This window comes from Caretta caretta, chromosome 5 (genome assembly GCF_965140235.1).
Source record: "Caretta caretta isolate rCarCar2 chromosome 5, rCarCar1.hap1, whole genome shotgun sequence".
NCBI classification, from domain to species: Eukaryota; Metazoa; Chordata; order Testudines; family Cheloniidae; genus Caretta; species Caretta caretta.
Window position 1 is genome coordinate 68917512 of NC_134210.1, and position 24287 is coordinate 68941798.

At 37.0% G+C, this 24287-nt stretch overlaps 1 protein-coding gene and 1 long non-coding RNA gene across 3 annotated transcripts in view; one reads left to right on the plus strand and one right to left on the minus strand.

Moving 5' to 3' along the window:
• Positions 1-24287, minus strand: part of EFNA5 (ephrin A5) — a 279547-nt gene that overhangs the window by 237188 nt on the left and 18072 nt on the right. The gene's annotated exons all lie outside the window — the stretch shown is intronic.
• LOC125636921 (uncharacterized) lies at positions 1065-14977 on the plus strand. The gene is made up of 3 exons (XR_007356776.2): positions 1065-1138; positions 13895-14039; positions 14701-14977. It is a non-coding gene; the product is annotated as an uncharacterized LOC125636921 (long non-coding RNA).

Here is a 24287-nt window from a genome sequence, read left to right on the forward strand (position 1 = left end):
AGTAACAGTAGCATAAAACTCTCTGAATATATTGGTGTGTTTCCACATCTGTCCTGCTCCATAAAAAATAATTGTACCCATTTTCCTTAGACCAGCAGTCTGACAAAAGAAAAGAAAAGAAAAGAAGTACTTGTGGCACCTTAGAGACTAACGAATTTATTTGAGCATAAGCTTTCGTGAGCTACAGCTCACTACATCTGTATTTTCCACCGAATGCATCCGATGAATTTTCCACTGAATGCATCCGATGAAGTGAGCTGTAGCTCACGAAAGCTTATGTCAAATAAATTCGTTAGTCTCTAAGGTGCCACAAGTACTCCTTTTCTTTTTGCGGATACAGACAAACACGGCTGCTACTCTGAAACCTGTCAAAAGAAAATAAGTAACTCTCAGTTTGAATAAACTATGAAATATATCTGAAAGTACATTTGGCATCATCTTTTGACGTGTCAAATTTTGGGGGAAGACTAATATGTGTACAATATTCTTGTTAAGACTTTAGAACGTATAGCTAGCTCATCATAAACAATTACTAATTTTCCAATCTGAAAGGAGTTGCTGCATTTTGCAACATGTACCATACACCAATAAAGTGAAAGGCATGTCATACAGCTGATTCAACAGTAGTACAGTGTCTAACCTGTGCTGTTCCTCAATTTAACAGTGGTATTACACAGCACAGGTAGCATAAAACACACAGAAGGATGTATGTGACATGTCCTTCACATAATTAACATACATACTAGAAATTACAAAATTCCTAAACCTTATTTTTGTTTCAAACCTATTCTGAAGACAGTAAATATGACTTACTAGAGGGCACAGAAGCAGGAGGAATATATTTTGTGTGTATTTTGTGATATACAAAAACTTTGAAAAATATTACCTGGGACAAGAACCACAGAGCATTTTCATTTCAATGGGACTATAAATATAACATAGTGCAAATCAGTAATCATAGTATTTTAACCATTAATTTCTGCTCCACATCCTCTACTAACGTTATTTGATAAATAATTATCAGGAATAAATTTACCTGCTATATATCCTATTTCCAAAGGTTACATCGTGTCTGATTCCATATCAGCTGCCCTGGGAAGTACATACAGGTCATGGAGGTAAATGGAGGGTCATGGCTGTAAGTATTAGTCCAGCAGCTCTGATGTATATCAGAGCTAAGAAACAAAAATGAAGTTAAAAACCATTCACACATTTTTAAATCTACTTCCATATGATGCATAGGGGATGGGAAGGGATGTGGGGGAGAACAGCAATTGGTGCAACATTATCAATATGCAAAAGAAGAGTTTCAAAATGGTATTCTTGGATCTCTGAAAAGGAAAAGTTCATCCCAAAAGCATCTCACTGTGGTAAATTTCAGAAGAAATTGTAATCTTTACTTTTACATTTAAAACCACAGCACTGTTCTTCAGAGTAGGCTGATTTTGCAAATATCTCTACAGTTAAATACCACAGTGGTTTCACTGGTTTTCACTTGTAAACCTACAGCAATAAAGAATATTTACAAAATCGTTGTCACCAGGTGGTCTTCAATTATCATCTGACATAAATACAGGAGCGCACTCTTGCTACTCCTTAATTAAGTTGCCCATACGCACTTTTCATTCAGTACAAATTTGGTAGCAATCAATTTTCCAAAACTTTGTGCAGTTATTAAAACCAGTGGAAAGGAAAGAGTCTTTTGCAGGAGGAGTGGGGAAAACAAGAGCAATGGAGGTGGTAAAAATATCCTAAGAGGCCAAATCCTTAACTGATACACAGTATAACTCATCTGAAATCCAAGGGTATATAAATCAGGGAATAATTTGTCATAAATGTGTTTTTTTTTAAATGTACAATTTGGAGCCTAAATTAAATCAATGCATCTCTTTTTCCTACTTCCATCTTCTATCCAGGTCATCTGCACTTTCTCAACTCTCTTTTACATGTGGAAAAACACACATCTCTGTTCCAAAAAGATGGGACACTACATTTCCACCAGAAATTGTCCCTAAAACTCCAGCTGCAAACCACTTCTTGAGCTACAAGTGCCTGGGACCAACCCAGCAAACCCTTATTCACCTAAGCAACCCTTCTTCACATGAGTAGTAAATCTTAATGAAGTCCCTGTGTAAGGACTATATGCACAAGTAGATATTTTGCAGAATTGAGCCCCTAGTTTGTGTTGGTTAAAACCATTATTTATTTAGGAGAAACAGTAAATAACTACTGAGAATAAGAGTCATTGCCTCTTTTTATGCCTGTGACAAAAAATATTCTTATCTACTCTTATGATTGGGTACAGGGGTAATCTATTTTTTGTCAAGGTCCAAATTTCTTGGTCAAGGTACAGTAAAGGTCCAGACTCCAGAGAAGATAATAAAAAACCCAACATTATTGATATTAAGTAAATAAAAAGATTTTGGGGTCTGTTCAAAAGCGTCTGGTGCTTCAGATTTGACCCGCGACCCACCTATTGACTACCCCAATTGGGTAGTACTATTAATTACAGAAATTATACTTACTCTAATTTGCTGGTTTGTAATGATTTCAATATTTTTTTTAAATGCTTCCTCAGAAAAATCCCCCAAAATAAAGAGGCTCATGCCAAAATTCACCAAAAAAGGGGGAATTTACGCTGTACATATAAACAGAAGTCACCACAGATGGTTGATAAATCCTCTCTCTTCATTTGTGGATTTCCAGTTCTGGGAGAAGAACCTTCCAGTTAAAGTAAATCAGTGAAATATATGGCAATGCACTCTGTTTCTTTCTGCTAATCTTTAATGGTAATTTATAGCTGCAGGACATTTGTAAATTTAACAGCCCATCAAAGCATTTGAGAGCACTCGGTCCTAAGTACTCATTAAGTGACATTAAACATAACTTTCCATAAAGTATTATGCAGCATGAATGGGTGGGCAAGCCAGTGAGCAATGACCACTATAATAATTTATAGTTTGTAATCCTGCCTTATTACTTCCAAAAACATAAAAAAGAGCACTTGGCAGCTATGAAAAATACTTAGTCAATGCTATAAATTTCTCTGGCAGAAAAATCCTTTGTGCCCCTGAAGGATGCACTAATTCTTCCTTCTCCACCAGAAAAAGATAAGCTAAATACTGGGAAGAACCACCTCCCTGAATCTGCTGTGTAGTGTTCCCCAGATAATGATTATATATATTTATATTATGTATATTTTGGTGTCCAGTTATTTCTGTTCCTTTTCAAATGGCACAACATTCACAAAATAAAACCAAAAAGGATTCAGGAAAATTTCATGAAGTTTTTCTGAACATGCAGATGTCCAATTCCCGAAAAATTGTCTGCCTGGCTGCTACTTTTTTAAGCTGTCCTCTCTTTCTCCATAAGACACCTCCACCTAGACAGAATTAAGCACAGAACTATATGGTTGAACACAGAGGACAAGTGTGTAGGGACAAAAAAAATAGGTCAAGTAAACACATGAAATGTGATAAAATATGTCCTGTTATCTGTGCAAATACGTTTCTGAGGTATGAGCCTTTACATGGCTTTTATGATCTACATGGCAGAGTAAATATAAAGGCAACAAAGCAGGTGGCTGGCAACTTGTTTATACATTCAAACCTATATCTAGAAACATCCTTCCCTAACTTCTTTTTGTTTTAGAAATGAAACATCCTTAGATATCTGGACATTTATGGCATCGTGTACATAATAACTAGTATTTACACTGAAACACCTAATAGGTGATTACATCAAAGAGTACAGCAGACAGTATTTAGTAAAAATTTAAGACCTGCTATAACTCTGAAGATGAAAAGAAAATAATTGAAATTATTGAACAAAATGAAGTGAACCATTGTTCTTGAAATCTCCCATCTCCTGCTCTGTGAGCTGGCTCATTTCAGGATGGGTAATGTCGGCTAAAAAATTTTTCCATGCCAGCCGTGCTCTCTCCCTGCACTGATAGCATACAGAGGGCAAGTCCCGCGATCGCGGACAGATTTGATGCTCGAGTGAGTCAGAAGAGTTGAAATGGCAATCAGGAGGTGGAGACACCATCTCAGCAATATAAGTAAGCGCCTTCTAATTCGTTATGATAGATGTGTGGTTTGGACTTCATGTCGCAGGCCCATCTGGGCACGGCATCACAAGGTCTCATGTACTTGACTGTCATCCTTTAGACAGGTTTCAGAGTAGCAGCCGTGTTAGTCTGTATTCGCAAAAGAAAAGGAGTACTTGTGGTACCCTAGAGACTAACAAATGTACTTGAGCATAAGCTTTCGTGAGCTACAGCATCCGATGAAGTGAGCTGTAGCTCACGAAAGCTTATACTCAAATACATTTGTTCATCTCTAAGGAGCCACAAGTACTCCTATCCTTTAGACAGTATATTCATTAGCCACCTACCAATGTCTCCAGAGGTTTCTCTTTTTAAAAAATTTAAAAAACAAAATCTCTCTCAACACATGCCTGCAGTGCAAGCTCTTCTGCAGAGCAAGAGGTTTGATACAAAGATGGTAGATTTCACAATATTCATTCACATTAATGCTTTTCACATTCAGTCACTAAACATTAAATACAACAACTTTCTGATTTCGGGTCAATGAAAGATCTAATTTTAGAAAAATTCCACTGTAATTGAGCATTAATTAACACTTAGTTACTGCAAAGTATTACAGGATTATTGCTGTCCCTCCATATGCAAAACTGCCACTGAAATGAGCAATACATGAATGGAAGGGCTTCCAAAATCGAGCTTTAATTAGCATCAATACTCCTGCTCTTTATTGAGCAATAGCTTTAATTTCAAAGATTAATAATGACCATGTAGCTTATAAATATGAAAAATATATAGCAAAAAAGGAGACACTCATCTAGTTTCATAAATTTGGTTTCCTTTAAACAACATATTTTGAAAATTATGATTACAGTGAATGCATAACACTATTCCATGGACATCACTTGCAATAATCTTTGTTTTAATGTGAGTGAAAGATCATGCCAAGCACACTTCAGTATTGATACATCCTGACTGAGATCCCTTTTTTCCCCCTTCATTAATTCTAAATCAATAATATTTACACTTCTATATAGCAGCTTCCATCCGCCTATCTCAGAGCACTTTATAAACATTAGTGAATTAAGACTCAACACCCCCGTGAGTTAGGCAAGTCATATCTCCATTTTACAAAAAAAGGAAACAGTCACAAATAGGTTGTGTGACTTACCCAAGGTCACGCTGCAAGTCCTTGACACAACTAGGAACAGAAGCTTGATTTCTGAACTTTCTATCCTATGCTTTCGCCATTAAACATGGCCCCCTTCTTTAACATAAGAATGGCAGATTTTGACACAACAGGCATATGTTATGTTGATTATAGTTTCTTGTGGTTTTAATACAGAAAGTTAAATGGTCTGACTTTAAATCCCACAAAAGCAAGGAAAAATTCAGAGTTCAGGTCAAAAACTCAATTCCTTTCTCACCCTCTTGAAGTACGGCAACACAAATAAAATCACTTCCTGCCTGGAGAGGATTGCAAAAATTAAGCACAGTGAAGCAAGTGTCAGATGAAGTTTTGGGCATTAATTCAGTACATTACTGTTTTTGTAGATTTCAGTCAAATTCTACACAGGTTTCTATGGTTCAACTTAAATAATTTTTTCATATGTCTATAACTGGAAGAATAAAGTTAATGTTCAGCTTAAATTCATATTTTCAAAAGGAAGGGCCCCACATTCTTATGCATGCAATACTGCCACTGAACTTCATGGGATTTTTACCTGGACAAAGACTGCAGAATCAGAAGCAAAATTTTGTTAGTTTTGGCCTTCTTAAGCAAGAATCCACCTTTTAACCAAGTATCTCAAAGCAGTTTACAAACACTCCCGTTGTACTGGTAGTTTAACCACACCACAGAGAAACTGAGGGCCGGTCTACACTGGTATAGATACATCTCTCAGGGGTGTGAAAAATCCACACCCTGAGACTTAGCTATGCTGACCTAACCCCCTGCATAGACAGAGGCACAATTCTTCTCTCTCCCTAGCTACGACATCTCAGGGAAGTGGATTACTTATGCCAATGGGAGAACCCCTCCTGTTGACATACATAGTCTACACTGAAGCAGTGGATGAAATAGGAAAAAAATAAAATAAATAAGTAAAAATAATTAAAAGTGTTAATTCATTCCTTCATAAATATATTTATATGAAAAAACTGTTTCTTAACAGCACTTCCATAGAGAGCTTGATAGCTGTAGCACTAGGAAAAAGCTGTTTGAGGTTTTCTTCCTTTCAGTGTCTACTTTCCTCTGTTTTTACCTTCTTAACATTGTGGCACGGGACTTTGCAACAGTCATTATTTTCAACAGGATGTAGGCTCCTTTCTTTATAGCTTATTAGGATATTTTATAGTATCAGCACCAAAGAAGTGGTAAGGATTTGTGTTGCTTCATTAAACGTTATGAGACTGCCTTTTCCTCTATGAGATATCATTTCATACCTTTTTTGTCATTTTTATGGTCATAATAATCTTTGTCTGATTTCCTTTATTTCTTTTTTTCTTTTCTTATTTGTTTGTTTCTTTCATTGGCAGAATTAATATAGGAAATGTTAATGAGGCAGGGTTATTAAAGCATGGGTATGAATTGATTTGGGACCTCTGTACTATTCTTCCCAATGAATAGGAATGAAACATTCATTTTCTCTGCATAGAAATAATAATAAAAGTTATTAGCCACTTTATCACCTAAAGAATTGTCACAGAGGGAGTGTTTAGCATGCAAACGCCTGTGTTTAGCGCTACCTCTGTATGAAGGTAATACAAGCAGAGGTTTAGTTAACTAGAGTGCGGACATTTACAACACGCACACAAACAACACTAGTGTTTGTTAGAATAAGAATACATAATTAGTTAAAGTGCATTAAACCATTGTGCTTGTGTCCAGATGCTCCAGTTCGTAGAAATTTATCTGTTTCTACTAGAAACAAAAGATAAACATGGAATGTTTCATTACTTCCATTGTGTGTCCCACATTACAGTATCTCCATTTCAATTACATCAGTAGTGTTTATACAAGCTGCAACACTTGTTTTCACAAGAGTTGAGAAAGTCCAATTCATTCGCACTATTCACTGCCAATTATGAAGAAGTTTTACCTTTAGCTACTGTACATAGCTGAACACTCATTTGTTTTAAGGACAAATATTGTCATTGAAGAAAGAATTCCAGTGCTAAAAACCTGAAGAATGAAAATAATCATCTGCATCACATTTCCTCAACTGCCTGCCCTAACCTCCTGTTATCATCTCTGGCCAGCTCTAAAGGAACAAGGAGAAAAACAAGACTGTTTCATCCCTACTTTTTTCCCAGGATCTCAACCTGCCCACAAGCACTGCTAGTTTTCTGCACCTTAGGACGTTCACGCATAAGAACTGGAAGCAAAGAGCCTGCTCCTGCACCCACTGAAGTTAGTGCAAAACTTCTATGCGCGTCAATAGATGCAAGTCCAGCCCAAAATGACAACCAGTTATTTATTTATTTATTTTTTAAGAAAAAGCCTATTTCAGTTCTTACTGGGGAAAGCAACCCTATTTCCTAAATAGGCACCATCAGGAGGCAAAGTGCATTATCATACAAGACTCACATGCAGCCTATATAAAGTAGGCAGCAAAATAAAGTTGCTGATTCTTTCTTATAAATAAATGAAATAAAATTTAAAATGACTTCTATCCATCTAAATGGGATGTATTCTTTAGGAAAGACCTCCAGGTTAATTTCCAAACAGGGCATTACAAGTATTTTATTTATGCACAAAAATGACATCATCTGAAATCCATGCATGCAAGCTCTTTCTAAACACCACTTCATGTAATAATTCCAGCTAACTTAATTACTCTTTGATGTGTTCTATATGCATTTTCACCCAAGACGGCAACAATGTTACAAAGGATGCTCCTAAAATTTGAAGTATTTGGATTTTATTATGACAAAATTCTTGTGTAACATAAAATGGGCAAAACTTTTAACAGTTTTATCCGTGTTTCCAAGCCTCTTTATAAAATGTTCCTGTTATTGGAGTCCCTATAGTAAAAGTACTAGGGGATTAAACTCCCTTTTGCCATAAAGTGCATTCGTACCAGTCATCAATCCATTAGAAAAGCTTGCTAAGTCTCACTATAAACTGGCCCTGTCTGGGAATGCTGATCTCCAATTCCTTTGAAAGCTTCATGAAGGTGTTTTGTGACAAACCTTTACAACTTTTTAGCTCTATGTTAGTCACATAAGTTGGCTGAAGAAATCTGAAGGGCTGACTCCTTTCCCCACTCAACTCCTGAATAAAACTCCTGACAACATGCCAAGTCAAGACTTGTTACTTCTGATGTCTTCTCCTTGGTGGGCGTGTGCACGCCATCCTGTTCTGCCTCAGACTGTTCAGTCCCGATAGGCTGTGCCAGCTGGAGCTGCCTCACTGCACTTTCGCATCACATTACTTCCGCTTTTCTAACTTTTCCACTTCTGAGCACCATCAATTATGCACTAGAATAACAGAGGCTGGCTAGGCAATGTAACATAAAGGCCTATTATGAGTGTAAATAATTTAAACACCTGCGTGCCATGTTCCTTTTACTAGTGATATGAGGCTGGCAAAATCTAATGTACTGCTAGAGAAGGCTCAGATTCTTAATGTACTGACAACTCCCCAGTTTGCAGAAGGGGGTGGGGGACAGTTAAAAAATATTTTAATTATTAATTATTATTATTATTATTATTAATTAGAAAAAATATATTAGCACCACAAATGCTGGAATAGTTGGAGAGTTTCAAAGATCTATACTCAAGAGAAGTTGGAAGGCTCTGCTTAACTCTGAGCGTCTTAGGCTCCCTCCCCTACTGCTCAATCGAAGGAAAGGAGAAAAGGGGTCTTCAGACAGAAAAATTAGATTTTAAAGTTTTAAAAGATAGCCATAAAAAGCATTCTCTGGCTACTTAATGGGGGACAGAAACTTACTTCTTTAAAGAACAGCATACTGGAAAATATTATTTGGTACTTTGACAACAGTAAGTTCACTTCCTTCCTCTCCACTCCAGTACCTGTCTCCTGCCACTTAGACACTGATGTAAAAAGTGACATTTTCCAATCTCTGCTCCGAACAGCTTTCATTTTGGTTTTAATATGTGATTCAAAACAAGCTCGCAACCTGCCAAGGATCAAATGTGCAACACCAACCTTTCAAATGCATGACAAAGACTTAAAATGAGGGCTTTGCTCAGACAAAAACAGCAGAGGAACAAGTTCAAAACAGCACTGGATTCGTTTAAATATACACAAAGTTTTCTCTAACATCAGTTTCATGATTCAGCATTTGTAACACCAGCAGTTTATAGTTTTGGGGTTTTTTTCCTAAAGCGTGCTAGGTCCAGCTCACACTGACTTAAAACAAGGGGATCTTCAAGATGAAGGGTAGACGACATGAATGAATCTAAATTACATTTTTTGTTTGCTTGGAAAATTCACTAATAATTTGGACACTGCAATAGAGGATACATGGAATGTTTCCACTTGATAGTCCACACTTCAGGAAATTAGTTTTGACACAATTCAAGTCAACACTGTTTCTATCTGAGATGTGACTGCAACACACAGAAATACTCCAAAATAATAGAGGGGGACACAATTAAGAAAAAAGGAAACATTGCATTTATAAATGTAATTTTTTCAAGTTTGAAAATATTAAGTTTTCAAATTGTGGTTTCAAAAATGTGTTGGGATTTAGCCATGGCAAATTAAAGAGGGTACAGGGAAGAGGGGGAAGTAGTTGCTCAAAAAAGCAAACCTACTTAAAAGCATCCATATGACTCAGCAAATCATGTGGCCAAATTCAATAACTAATCATTCAGTTATTTTCGGAAAGATTTCATTATTTGCTTCAAGCTAACCATTTGTAATTGAGTACAAGAGTTTTTGTATTTCTTCACGTTAGGTGCATCTTTCCTAAATTCCCCTCAAATAAGAGGGGAATTTGCCCCTTTACTGTTATATGAACACTTCAAAACAACTTCTTTGGCAGGTTACGAGGTTCTTACTGTATTTTTTTCCAGTATTGATCTACTGAGAACAGCCTTGCTTAATCCCTCGTGAACAGTGCTCCCCCCAGAGCCATAGCTTTTATTGTAGTGGGGCCTACAGGCCTCTACAAGTGTCACTTTGCCCTCCATTTTAGTGCCTTGCTGATGAACAGCCCATGCTTTAAGTCACTACCAGGCCAAAGCCAGAGAATTTGGAGATATCTTTTACTGTATGATGCGCAAATGAAATAAAGTGCAATGCTTTTTTTTTTTTTTTTTAAATCCAGGAGTTTTATTTTATGCTGACAGGCACAGTGCAACCATCTCCTCAAAACGGTTCTCTGAAGCCAAGCATTTTATGTGCTGTAATGAGGGGCATTTTATAGACATGGTAATTATCATGGATTTTAAGCCCTTAGGTAACAGACATCCTCATAGTGAGAGGGTTCACTACACTTAAGACAAAGTTTCTCATTAAGTAACATGGATGCGTTTCCATTCAGTTCCACATAGACAGACTGACAGATAAGGCCAAACTTGTAAAACCAGCCATCCATGGGATGAAAGTTCTCAGCAGTGAGCCAATGTGCAAGGTAATTGTAATCAAGAAGGACTGCACTGGACAAAATCTCTACAGGACAATTACCACTTCTGTATTATTATAGAATATTAGAAGGATTAGCCAATGCTGCAAAAATCCTCCTCTCCTCATCATGCTTTAGATGAGATTTTATGTAAGTATATTATACTTTATGCACACGTTCCTGTAAACTAGATCCTGTTATTCATAGAATTTATTATAGTCTTCTGACGACTGATGGGTTCAGGAGCTGTGGTAAATCAGAGGATTAACAAATGTAGGTGGCCTAAGTACATTTAAAATAATAATGTAAAACATGCGCCATTGGTGTTAATCGCTTCCCTCCTTTCCAAAAGTGCATCAGAGGGAAATATTACCACCAAACACGGACAAACTGCCTATGCAGGTCTTGTTGCCTATGGATGTCTCAGCCAGGTTTTCTTTTTTCCTCCCCCTATGTGCGTGCGAAAGTTTGCCTGCCATAGTCATCTGTGAGATCGCAAACAGCTTTTAATATTTCATTCAGCCCAAAGCACAGAGCGTGCTCAAATTTAATACAAGGAAATGCTTTATCTTTGCCTTCACAGACTAATAATCCGTCAAAACCAGAAGCGCCAGGCAGCCATGGCAAGTTTTTAGGAAATGACGAGCAGATGCTTTTGAATGCTTTTTTGGTGTTTACTGACTGGGACACAGAGTAAATAAGACACTGATTAAGAGTCAACTGATCATTCATGCAGAGAGAGGTGTAGTCTGGCACCATGAGCTAGGTAGGGGAGTACAGGGAATGGTCTTCCAGTGAAGCCTCTGACCCAATCTAGCTCTTTGGGTCATGTCACTTAAAACTCTATGCCTCAGTTTCTCATCTCATAACAACACTTAACAGTACCTAATCTTCACAGCTCTCCTATTTGTAGAGGGCTTTGAGTGCAAGTCCAGTTTAATTACTATCCTGTTATCCATTTATCATTACTTTTACGGATTTCCATATCTACAGAGACTGACATGTCAGCTCATCTCATTGAAAGGCATCCTAGCCTGACATCAATGAATTTCTAGTGTATCATTACATCATGTTGTGTGATCCTATGTTGATGAGCCTGGACGGAGGATGGACAAACAGGGAGATAGGGTGGTAGCAGCAACATACTATTGTGTTAGCAGAAGCCTAGTAAAGATTGTCTCAAATGGGAAGCTAAAATATTTTTAAAGTTCTGAAGCAAGTCTCTAAAATTAAACAGGTTTAATATTATTTTAGCACTTATACAATATAATACCACAATTAGTAGAGCATTAGTTGAAGGAATTACATGTTTCTAACATAAATTATATTTGAATACAAGGCCATTAGTTCCACTAGAGCAGATTCAAAACTGCTGGTTCAGTTTTATAAGCATGTTCTACTAAATGCCACCTACAGATTACAGTAATATCTGTGTGCCACTTTATACATTTTTATTTTATCTAGCTGACCTTAAAACTATCGCAAATTTTCCGAGGATGATTTATGCAACCATGTAACAGTGCAGACCGTTTAGGTTTTTGTTAACAATCCAACTATAGCAAATGAGCTCATCATTTTCTCCTCTCCGCCCTAACTCTGCAACATTTGTAACCAACAATGTATAAAATAAATAATGAAAACCATTAGTAGTAACTAGGAAACTGTAAGTATTGTAGCTTGAGACTGTATCTCTAAAAAAAAAAAGAAAAGAAAAAAGCAAGAGTCTAAATCAGGTTACAGAAGTCCTCTCAGTTCAAGATATCTAGAATGACAAGCACTGTAGTGCTGTTCCATGACTCCATCAGCCTTCTAGCATCTGGCAGTCGTAGACAGCATCAGGCAAATCACAGCTCATACTCAATTCACTGACGCAGAAATGAGAAAAATGTGAAGAGACTAAAATCATTTACATCCTTTTGGGGGAAATAAGGAATAAAAACTCCAGAGCCATACATTTAAAACAAACAGTTATTTTAAACAGGTTAACATCCAAGATCATGGTCTATTTCTCAGGTCTCACTTATTAATGGAGAATGCTACAGGCTCAGATAGGGACTAAGAATTCTTGGCAGAGGACAATGGAGGTGGGGGCGGGAGGATTCCGTGTGTTAAGTCAATGTAGTTAAAATATTTCCCTTAAAAGTGGGAGGGAACTGGGAAAAAAATCCTATCATAACATGGCAAGACCTGGAGCATTTGGGAATGGCCCCTCTCTGTAACTCAAACCACAGATGCCATTTAAGGCTAAAGGCTCCTGAGAGAATAAAGGTTGTGATACTGAGCTCAAGTTCTCCTCTCTGATATGCACTATAATCTCTTCTGTGCACCCTTTCTTTAGCAGCAATTAGATACCACAGAGGTGCTCACCTATCATGGTGATGCACATGGTATAAGTGTCTACAGAAATAGAGCAGAAATCTCCTTGAAAAGGCACCATCCTTAATATAAATTAGAATCCTTCAAAGGTATGGGAAAGCAGGATCATCCTGAAGAGATCCATCATGGTGATCAGAAAGAAGAACTGCCCTTGTCACAAACATAGATATATAATCAATCACAGAGAGAGAGAGAGAGCGCGCACGCATCATGTTTATTTTATATATTTCTACATATGCTCTAAAAACACTCGCCTGATTCACCACTTTACTACATTAGCCAAGTTATATGCTAGCATAACTCTACTGAAATTAATGGACTTCATGGGTGGGGAACTGTATAGTTTTCATTATATATAACATTAAATGTATATTCTTACTACATTTTTGTGGTATTCTTAATTCAATTGTGAAAACAGACAAGAATTAAGTTTCCATAGTTTATAAAATTGTTTTAAAATATTATATCTCCTGAGAGTTTAACCTGGAGATCTGAGAGAAAAGATAAGACTAAAGGAGATACTATTTCTATACAGGTTTCAGTGGTAGCCGTGTTAGTCTATATCAGCAAAAAACAAAACAAAAAAAAAATGAGGAGTCCTTGTGGCACCTTAGAGACTAACAAATTAGAGTGGGCCAAATGCCACTCACTTTATTCACATAAATGATCCCACTGACTTTAGCAAGTCAACTCGTTCAAGCAAGGCAAGCTGGATTTCGCCCATTTAGAAACTGCCGTAAGATTTACATTGCCTGCACAGTTTACAATTCATACCAAGGTCAGCAAAACTTCGACTACTGACACCCACTAGTGGGTTAGGTCCTTCCTGCTTTATGAGATTTATTTATCCGTTTATTAACTTATTTCCCTAATAAAGCCAAAGGAGCAAGATTTTTATGGAAAATGACCTGTGAAAGCAATGCAGAAGAAAAACAAACCAGATCTTTCAGCTTCACAAGGGGAGCATATTCAAGCAGCTACACTTGTCAGTTTGAAAGAGGCTACTGAAACATTATCTGCAGGTGAACTGACTGTCTTGCTGTACTACTGTTCATATTACAAATGATTTCTTAACCTTATAAGTATCCTCAGTACAGGTAGTTTAAGAGACAGATGAAGGGTCAGGGGGTATTGACTACAGAGGGAGGGGAGACACGGGACGCAGCAGACAGGACAAAAGCCTCAAAATCAATACCTACAGAATTATCCTCATCCATCTAGACCAGAGGTTCTCAAACTGTGGTCTGCACACGAGAGAATGAAGGGTCACCCACCTAATTATTGGAGCCACACAGTCGTGGCTCCGCGAATTAGATGCATAGACCCTGGAGAAGACGCACATGTAAGGTGATGTGCTAGCCTTGGGGGGGGGGGAATAGGGGGTAGGTGGGGGGGGGCAGTGGGGTGAGAAGAGGGGTTGGGAGGAATTTGGGACATGCAGGGCTGCAGCAGCCAGAGAAAGAGGCAACTTTCCCCAGCTCCAGGGCTGCAGCTGCCGGGGAGAGACAGCCCTCCTTCCCAGCCTCAGCTCTGTGGCGGAGGAGAGAAACCCCCGTCCTTCCCAGCCCCAACTTGGGGCATATCCATCACATTAGAAAAGACGACTGATATAAAAATAGGAGTTGTGTGTTTTTATTTGTAGAACAAAATAACATTAATTATTACTACTATTTTTTTATACAGCGCATTTATCCAAAGCACTGACGGTACAAACAGCATTTGGAAAGATCATTAAGTGGTCCGCTAAGACGCTCAGCGATTTTCAAGTGGTCCGTGAAAAAAAAAGTTTGAGAACCACTGATCTAGATTTTTCAATCATGAGGCTTAGTCCAGATGTATACTTTTTCTTAAGGCAAGTTCACTTTCTCTGTCATGATGTAATGATGCATTTTAATTATTGTAATTATTTTTATAATTAAGTTTGATGTACAACAATAAAGGATACATTGTAAAAATCAAACACCAGTGGTCAGCAAATGGAATATCTGAACTCAGTACGGCAAATATTAACCTTAATCTAAAGAGGCATAAAAGGATTTTTCTGCCATCAGGGGATACAAGGATTAAAAAATTAATGTCTGTTCACACAGACAGAGAACAGCTGTTCAGCTAATAAGCCACTCCTCCCCACCCATTGTTAGGGACAGTAAGACCAAACTGATTTGATTGTAGCAAAGTCACCATCGAAGCCCTTTCATTGCTCAAATCAGAGGGTTTTGATAACCCAAACAAATTCCAAACTTTCTACCATCCCGCGTATTTCATATCAGCCCTGGGGCTAAAAATAGATTCTCTCTGGGAAATCCCTGCATGACAGGACTCTGAGATAGCAAACCACTTCTCTCCCATGGGCTCTGAATTACCCTATGGAAGCCATGCAGTACGTTAGGTAAAGGGAAACTGAAACAGTCAGTTCTTCCTGACTGGATATTTGCCCTATGTGGAAAAACTGCATTTTCCAGACTTTCCCCTCCAAAACACTCATAGCTAAAAATCTGTTATCGCCACAACCTTTGCCACCCACTCTCAGTATTGAAGTATTATGGGTAGCCACCTCATTATGGTCCTAACAAAAGGAATACTTAGTTATGCTTCTTTATCATCAGGAGTACTGTACATTTAAACTACGAAGAGCAGCTGCCCTACAGTTTACAGTGCCCTGTGCAAGTCAACCATAGGACTGTGGTAACCTAAAATTGCTGCTCTTAAGAGGTTACAGCTTTAAATCCAGTTAAGTACAGAATGAGTAAACTCTGCTTTGATTAGCTGGAAGGTGAGAGAACCCCCTTATTCCCTTCCCTTTCTCCCTCTCCTGCTCCCAGTTTTAACCAACAAAAAAAACCCCTCTTTGCTCCAGTGATCTGTTGTTCTTGGAACGCTATCTCCCTGTGCACAGAACCCTGGCCATCTGGGCCACTGAAGGGTCCTCAATCCCCATCCTGAATGGTAATTGTCTCAGAGAGCACCCTTACAGGCATTTCAGGCATTGGGGCTTATTAAAATCCTGAAGGGCAGTAATCCCTGAATGCCACTAAAAAGACCTCCAGCTGTTACTGTTTATGAAGTGGGTTTGACAAGAGAGAGAAAAGGAGAGGAAGGAGGGGTGTAGAAAGGGAGACTAAGAATTTAGAAGAGGGCAAGTTATCCAAGCAGGGCCCCCATCAGAAGAGAGTCATGTTTTATCAGCTTAGGCTTTCTTGCCTCAGTTCCCAAAGGTATTTCCGCCCATTCCCCCCTCCCACCACTAAGTCTGCCTTTTAGTTGTCTTAAAAAAAAAAAAACCACCACTCATCAACATATGGTTACAGAAAGTATAAAATTAGGTGAAAGAAAGAGGGAGAGAACAGCCAGATGAAAGTGTAAAAAGCAGAACTGAAACTTGTCTTCCCCCAACCTCTATGAAGAAAACTCCTACATGTTGTTTATGTAAAAGGATTCGAAAACAGTTTTCTGTATGTATGTCTCTCCCCATTCTTCTGAAAAGGTCTTTTCATTAGGATAAGCTGATTAATAAAAATTCAGCAGTTTGCCCATGGCTCCTTGAGAAGTGGTGAAGCAAATTGAAAGATGCAGGCGGAAGGTTTTTGTGTTGGAGACAATAAGTGGGATGACTTCTTAAATCCTTCGTTGTCATCCTCCATTAGAGATAGACAGACACCTTGGCTCAAATTCCTCAGACTAACACTACATTGCTACACTTCTTTATTTTCTATTAACCTTCATGAAAAGCTTTAACCCTTCCAAAGCGCGGGGGGGAGGGGGGGGTTGTGTGTGTGTTTGTTTTATAATTCACCAAGTAAGTGAATGCTTTCTCTCATTTCGACAATTATTTAGATAAGCTGTTGAAAAGGCGCTACTGGACACCTATCAGGACAGAGGACACTTAGGAAACCAAAGACTTTCAGCTATGAAATGTCATGTTTCAGTAGAGTTCAACAAAATGAATCCTAAAAATTGAAACTAAACATATCCTCATAATAATTTGTTCAATACCTTAAAATATTTCATACACTGATAAACAAAAAATGTTTTCTGGGCATAAAGAGATGTCAATAATTCTTCAGTAATAAAATCAGAAACAATGACACTATGTTTTTTTAAAGTTAAGAGGCTTTCACTGCTTCAAAGATAAACCCACTTATGTTAATTGGACCCTTAACCTTAATTAGTATCTAAAAGTCTACCTCTGGATAACATGATACATACCAGACTGGATCTCAGGTCTTAATTTTTGTCATAATCTTTAAATAATTATACTGTACTTTTTAAGTGTCAGAGAATGATAAAATGTATATGCCAACATTTTCACAGTAAAGGTGTGAAGCTAGGCATTTTAGTAAAAGGCGGGGCCAGATTATTTTTACTGGGTTCCTAACTTCAAGCATCCAAGTGCAAAAATTTTGACATCTCAAATTATAAATATTAGAAATATGATCACTGAAAAGTATTCTAAGCATGTGCACAGTAATCTCTTAACTAACATACATAAAACCAGCCAAACTCTCTCCTTTTCAGGCTTTGTAAAATATTACTCATTCACACACACACTCTCTCTCTCTAGTATTTGTGTGTGTGTGTGTGTGTGTGTGTGTGTGTGTGTGTGTGAGAGAGAGAGAGAGAGAGAGAGAGAGAGAGAGAGAGAGGAGGGGTATATAGGCTAACGCATTAGATGTACTCAAAACAATTTTATGAACAGGAACAGGTTCACTTTTTTGATAGATAAGATATGCATGATAAGGGTTCCACAGCACAGATAAAATATATTCTAATAGCCTCAAAAGAAATCTTATAATTCATCAATTGAAAGATCCATGACCAGGTGCTTTAAGGTACTGCAGAATTACAAAAAATGTGTGAAATTATGTAACATTCACTGCAATACATAAGCATAATGGGTTGACTTAAGGACACTTTCCTAAGCACTGCTTGTTTTTTTGTTGGTGTGCATCACAACCACCTTTCTAAAAAAATGTAACACATTCACACATACACACTTTGTATGCACTCACATAGACTTGTACAGAGTGTAATACAAATTCTAGTAATCGTAACCAAGAATCAATTAAACACAAATGCATTCTGGGATTTAAAACTGTATTACGCAGCTATGTATTACATTCCACTTCCTATTCCTAGATCACGAATTATCATTCTTTAAAACGGAATAATAATAATAATAAATGTTTGATCACTTGCACCATATATAAAATCCATCCTTGGTCATTCAAAATACTAAATCACCTACTTTTATGTTTGTCTTTAAAAAACTGGAACGCACATAAAGAAAAACAAATGCCATTAGAAAACTAAAGCAAGGTCAGAGAGTGAGTCACTAAACTATTAGATAACATGGAAGTGAGGAACAGGAAAAGGCATAAAAACACGTTCAACAAATTTCTGAATGCAAACACACAGGCAACCATGAATATATTCATCGGTTTGCAATGGCTAGGCTGCCGTGTGTGTTTCCTGATCAATCTACTTGAAGCAATGGCTGATTGAGAACAAACCCTAACCTCTAGGAGAACCATTCTTCATTGTGCTCTGTGATTTCGATCAGTTCATTAAAAATCCACGGTGCCACAGGAAATGTGTTGAATCAGTTCCAATCAACCAGGAAACTGATTAAGATGAATCTGATTTGGGAACAGCTAAGGGAAATGTATGCTGAAATGGGGCTTGGGGTCAGTAAATAAATTAGATTTTTTTCCCCCTTCCTCCTTAAGCAGGTCTATTTCAATGTGAAGCTGAGTAGATAGTTAACAGGTGCATTAGTGTTCAGTTACATAGCCTATTGTAACCTGCCTCTGCATACATTAGCACAATCTTCAAGCAAACATGTTTAATAAGTGCTTAGATTATTTCATTTCTTTCCTTTGTTGACTCTCAGTCTATAAAGCTTAATTTAAAACATTATTTTAAAAGCTTAATTTAAAACATTATAAAATTTAAAAGTTTTCTTTGATAGGTTCAGCTCATCTAACTTTTCAGTTCTTGTTGTGAAATTCTTTCAAACTACAATGAATCCAGTAAAATAAGGAATCACTGAAAACATTTTCAAAGTTTATGGTAAACCCATTCAACTTTGGATACTATTTACTTTTAAATTTCTATTATTTAAAAGGTGAGAAAAAATAAATAATGATGACAACAAGGTGGGTGACAACATCTAAGAAAAAATAGATATAATCAATTATACACAAACAAACTTTAAATTTATATTGCATCTTCTAGGAACAATACTAATTTAGGATTAAATAAAGTTAAATACATGCATAAGTGTTTGCAGAACTGGGACGTTAGAGTGGAAACTGAACAAAACATATATTACAGTGTAATCTGTTTTCTAAATTGGTGTCTTTTTAAAAATGAGGAGCTGGAGAGGCTGATAAGAATATAACCAGTGCAGCAAAGGAGAAGGATGTATTAAGAATCTGTTAGACAAACAAATGTAATATAATTTATTAAAATTCCATTTGCTCATTTCTGAGTGACCCAATTGTCAGAAAGATGCACTTAAGCTTTAAGGTATTTTTCAAACACTTTTTTTTTTTTTAAATAGATCATAAATTTGATCATACTTGTCAAATTTGAATATTCAAAATGAAACTATTCTTGAGTTGTAGTCCTCAGTTAGGAATGTGCCTTTACTAAGTTTGAATAGTAGACGAGAATTTAAAAAAAAAAATCAATATATAAGGGAAACCACATTAGGTATGCCAATATGTTGGGTGAGGGGGTTCCCCCCCCCCAAAGTTTGAGGGCCCAATCCTGCTCCTATCCATTCAGTGACAGGTGCACAATTTACTTTATTTGGATCATGATGGGCCCTTATGTATGCATCAAGATCCTGCTGCTACTGAAATTAGTGTCAAAACTCCCATTGATTTCCATGGTGCGGGATAAGGCTCCAAGTGTTATTCCAATATTTGCATGGGTGAGTGTGCATATACCAGTAAATAAAAATACCAGTAAATAAATATCTGCTCAATGAAATAAAGCTCAATTTATTTCAAGGGTTACATATATAAAGAGAAGAGTGTGTTTTCACATGTGATTGCATGTGGATACGAGAATGTTGAAATAAATGTGTCACAATCGCTATTTTTAATCAAGAAATACACCCCCAGCCCCCGAAAAAAATCACAAACTATTCCAGTAGAAAAATTATGTTTGAGGTTTTACCAACACAAGAGCAGGACATTCTAATTTTTGTATTTCATAGCAGCAGTAACTTGGCTCCACTTGCCTACTGCACATTAGGAAGAAAAATTACCCTCAATACACACACATTATATGGAAACAGAAAATATTACTTATAGTATTTTCAAGAGGGCTGAATACCAGTTGCTATGAGAACAATAACTCTGAATTTTTACATTTTTCTGCATATAAAATAATCGACCATAACACTGAAGTCATTGTATCCAGCAAGAAGCCAGGAGTTTGGGCATTCAGACTAAGTAAGACTGATATAAAAAGAAAAGGAAACTGGTCTGGATCCAATCCAATCATTTGATTTCCTTATACTGTCGTTATTGAAAGTCACTTTGCATCTGAAGCACATGAGAAATTATTCTACGGATGTTTACTTTTATAAGTCAGTATATGCGGTTTTCACTAAAACATAAAAGAAAAGGAGTACTTGTGGCACCTTAGAGACTAACCAATTTATTTGAGCACAAGCTTTCGTGAGCTACAGCTCACTTCATCAGATGCATACTGTGGAAAGTGTAGAAGATCTTTTTACACACACAAAGCATGAAAAAAAAAAAAAAGCTTTGTGTATATAAAAAGATCTTCTACACTTTCCACAGTATGCATCTGATGAAGTGAGCTGTAGCTCACGAAAGCTTATGCTCAAATAAATTGGTTAGTCTCTAAGGTGCCACAAGTACTCCTTTTCTTTTTGTGAATACAGACTAACACGGCTGTTACTCTGAAACCTGTCACTAAAACACAAAAATTTCCAGCTGTTAAAAATACAAGTGATAGTTACTATTTATGGCACACACAAAAAATGTGATTTTAGATTATTGGTTTAAAGGGAAAAATATACATTTATGGAAAAAACATAAATCTGCCCTTTTTTGTCTCATTTCTAATTCCACATAGGTCTTGATTATTCTACTATTTGTGAACACAGACTAGCTAATGATACTGGACATAGATCTTCAGCACAGTGGTTGAGTATTCTTATACTATTGCAGTCAATTATATGAGTTTTGCATGAATCTCTCTGCTTGTTGAAAACCATCATTGTCAAACTTTAAAAAAAGTCATTAAATCAATATTCTATACTGAATTACTTTACAATCCTGTTTAGCCAGCCTCTGATTAACTGACACTCCTGGTTAACAGAAGGTTGGGCAAGTCCCCCCAACTGCAATGCACACCATGTGTTATTTCCACACTTATCTAAAGATCATGTATTCTGTATTCTTGGAAATACTATATTGCACAACATGGATTTAGAAAACTGTTTTCATGAGCTATAACCAACTTGGCATATTTACTGCACGTGTGAATGCATAACATTGAATACTTGCAGATCATTAGACAATTTTCACAGGATTCAGTAAAGGCTTTCTTCCATTCATCATACATACACCTCCGAAAGATTAGGATTCCACTTGCCATAGTCCTGTAGGAGACAACTAAAGTAAACTACAAGCTCATTTTTAGGAGCAGGCAATGTCATGCACTGTCCCTTCCTAAGGAAAGGGCCAATGCAATAACAAGTTTAGACAACGGTTCTCTCAGAAGAGAAATAAAAAATTGTTTTTATACAGTGCCTTTCATACTTGAAGTATCCCAATATTCTTTACAGTAATGAGATAGACACCTCTTGGACACTGGCAAATATGGGAGCAGTTGAGCACTCAAAAATAGTTATTGCATTTGTTATCAGAACCCAAGAAAGACTATTAGCCAAGAATCCAGGCTCATTACCTAGTTGTTCCAAAACGTATTAGGGAATCTTTAACTACAACATGGGCAGCCACCAGAGACTGACAGAAGGGACCAATTTTAGGATTTCACTTAAGAGCCTTACCTAATCCTAGCCACATATTGTTAACTAACTGTTAGCCAAGGCAAGCAGCTACATGTATCTAACTTCTCCCACAGAGAGAGGGCAGCCAATGTTTGGCACTCCACTTCTGCAAAGTTTTCTGTAACCCAGAGTAAGCTCTTGCCCTCTTTGTTGTAGGTTTTCCGTTCCTCCACATTGAGCAGTTAGGAGATCAGCAGTGTTCCCTGTTTAATTTCCCCACTGCTTTTCTTCTTTTTCTAACAGATGCATACTTTAGCCTTGGCTATGGAGTGCTGACTAAGGAGCAACAATAGGAGCTTTTCAAGTCTTCAGGGTAGGCTTTGAGAAGGGCTCAGCTCAGAGACCCAGTCAATATTTACTGCAGTTTAGAACCACTGTTTTAAGGCTCCTTCCAAGCAGAACTTACCAGTGGGGAACCCTAAGAGGTTGCCGGATTTTATTTTAACACGGAAGCAATGAGGAGGTAAACAGATCACAACCAAAACCACTTTTTCATGAAAATAATCACGGTGAGAGAAGGAACAAACAAAGAAAAAAGGAGGAGGAGGAAGACCATAAAGGTGCAGAAGATTCTAAACAATGGAACAATTTAGGTTTCAAGACTAATTAGCAATTTAGAATTAGGAAAATCCTCTTCCCCTTAAAGCTGATTAGAAGAGTTTGAAAATCACATATCAGACAGCTACAGTATGCAAATCCAGTTAAAGTGACCCAAGTTAACCACATATGCAAGGACACTGATCATGAATGTACCATTTTCTTTTAGCCTGACTAAACATATTGTTTGATGATGTTTTGAAATTATAATTAAAAATACACCTGAAATTTGCTAGCGGAACAGAACTAGAAAAAGGACACAGAATATTTTTTCCCCTCTATGACATTAAGGACCTAAGTTGTGTGCACAGAAGTAATTGTCACTGAAAACACATAAGTGACTTGTTTTAAATGGAAAAAGTAGGCAGTTACACATTTTCAACTTTTAGCTAAGCATTTTCCACATACACATTTCGTAGGTACAACTTCTGGATCAATTTTTTTAAAAATGGACACTAAAATGATTTCTTAGTACAGTATCTTAGGGAACAGCAATCATTAAAATAAAAACCAAATAAAATAGGACTGTCTTCTAGAGAACTAAAAAAAATTATGAAGGTTAGGTATAACCAGAGTCATAATGATCATCATTTACCTGTTCAAACTGATAGGTAACTGTATTTTTTAAAATGCTTAGAGACTTGTCCAAATGTAGCTTTCACATTTTCCCAGTTTACTTGTACTTTTCAACCAAAGACTCTGACAAACTGTAGTTTAGAATAGGAAAAATTACATCTTAAACTTCAGATGTGTCAAGACATATTGAAAATCATAGTTTATGACAGTCCTGGGGTTAAAGGGCATGCAACAGCAGTTCACTACTATTTTTTTGAAATGATGGAAAGTTGTGTTTTGGTTTTTACATTTCCCCCTCTTCCTGCTAGCACTTTTTTGATATTTTTTTTTAAATGGAGAATAGAAAGGATTCTAAGCTGCTTTCCTTTTTTCCATTTTACAGGTAAAACAGAAATGCTTATAAGCACAAAATAATAGCTATAAAGGATTAGCGCAATCAGATTACAGACTAAGGACAAGCAGGGCTAGGACGGAGAGGGATTCCAGAGTGAATGAAAGATGCTGTGAGTGTACTGCTTCTCCAAAGCACAGTCTGAAAGGAAGAAGACTAGATGTTTTCAAGAAAGAAACCTGGAGTCATTTATCCAGGAATCACTTCACAGCCAGTTTCTCTTCCCCCACCCTTTTATATTGTACTCTCCCATTTCTCAAGCTAAACAGGAGTTTTAAGGGAGTGTTACATCATTCTTAAAACAATTCCCACAGGTCAAAGTTAGGAGGAAAATAGTTTTTAAAAGGGACAAAACATGCAGTGAAAACCAATGAAATACGAAAATAAAATAGACTTAAAACACCAGAACTGAAATATTAAGCACAAGAGTGAGGCATGGGAAATCTCTTTAGGGAACTCTTTCAATCATACCCTAACTTCTGAAATACATTGACACTACTAGAACTAGTTGAACTACTAGTTATACACTATTTCACTGTATTTAGAGATGCAAATCCTTCTGTGTTTAATCTTCACTGGTAGGATGTATGCAATGGGAGTTGTATGCAAATAGTTGTAGCATCTCGTCAGCATATCTGCGAGTATGCAACC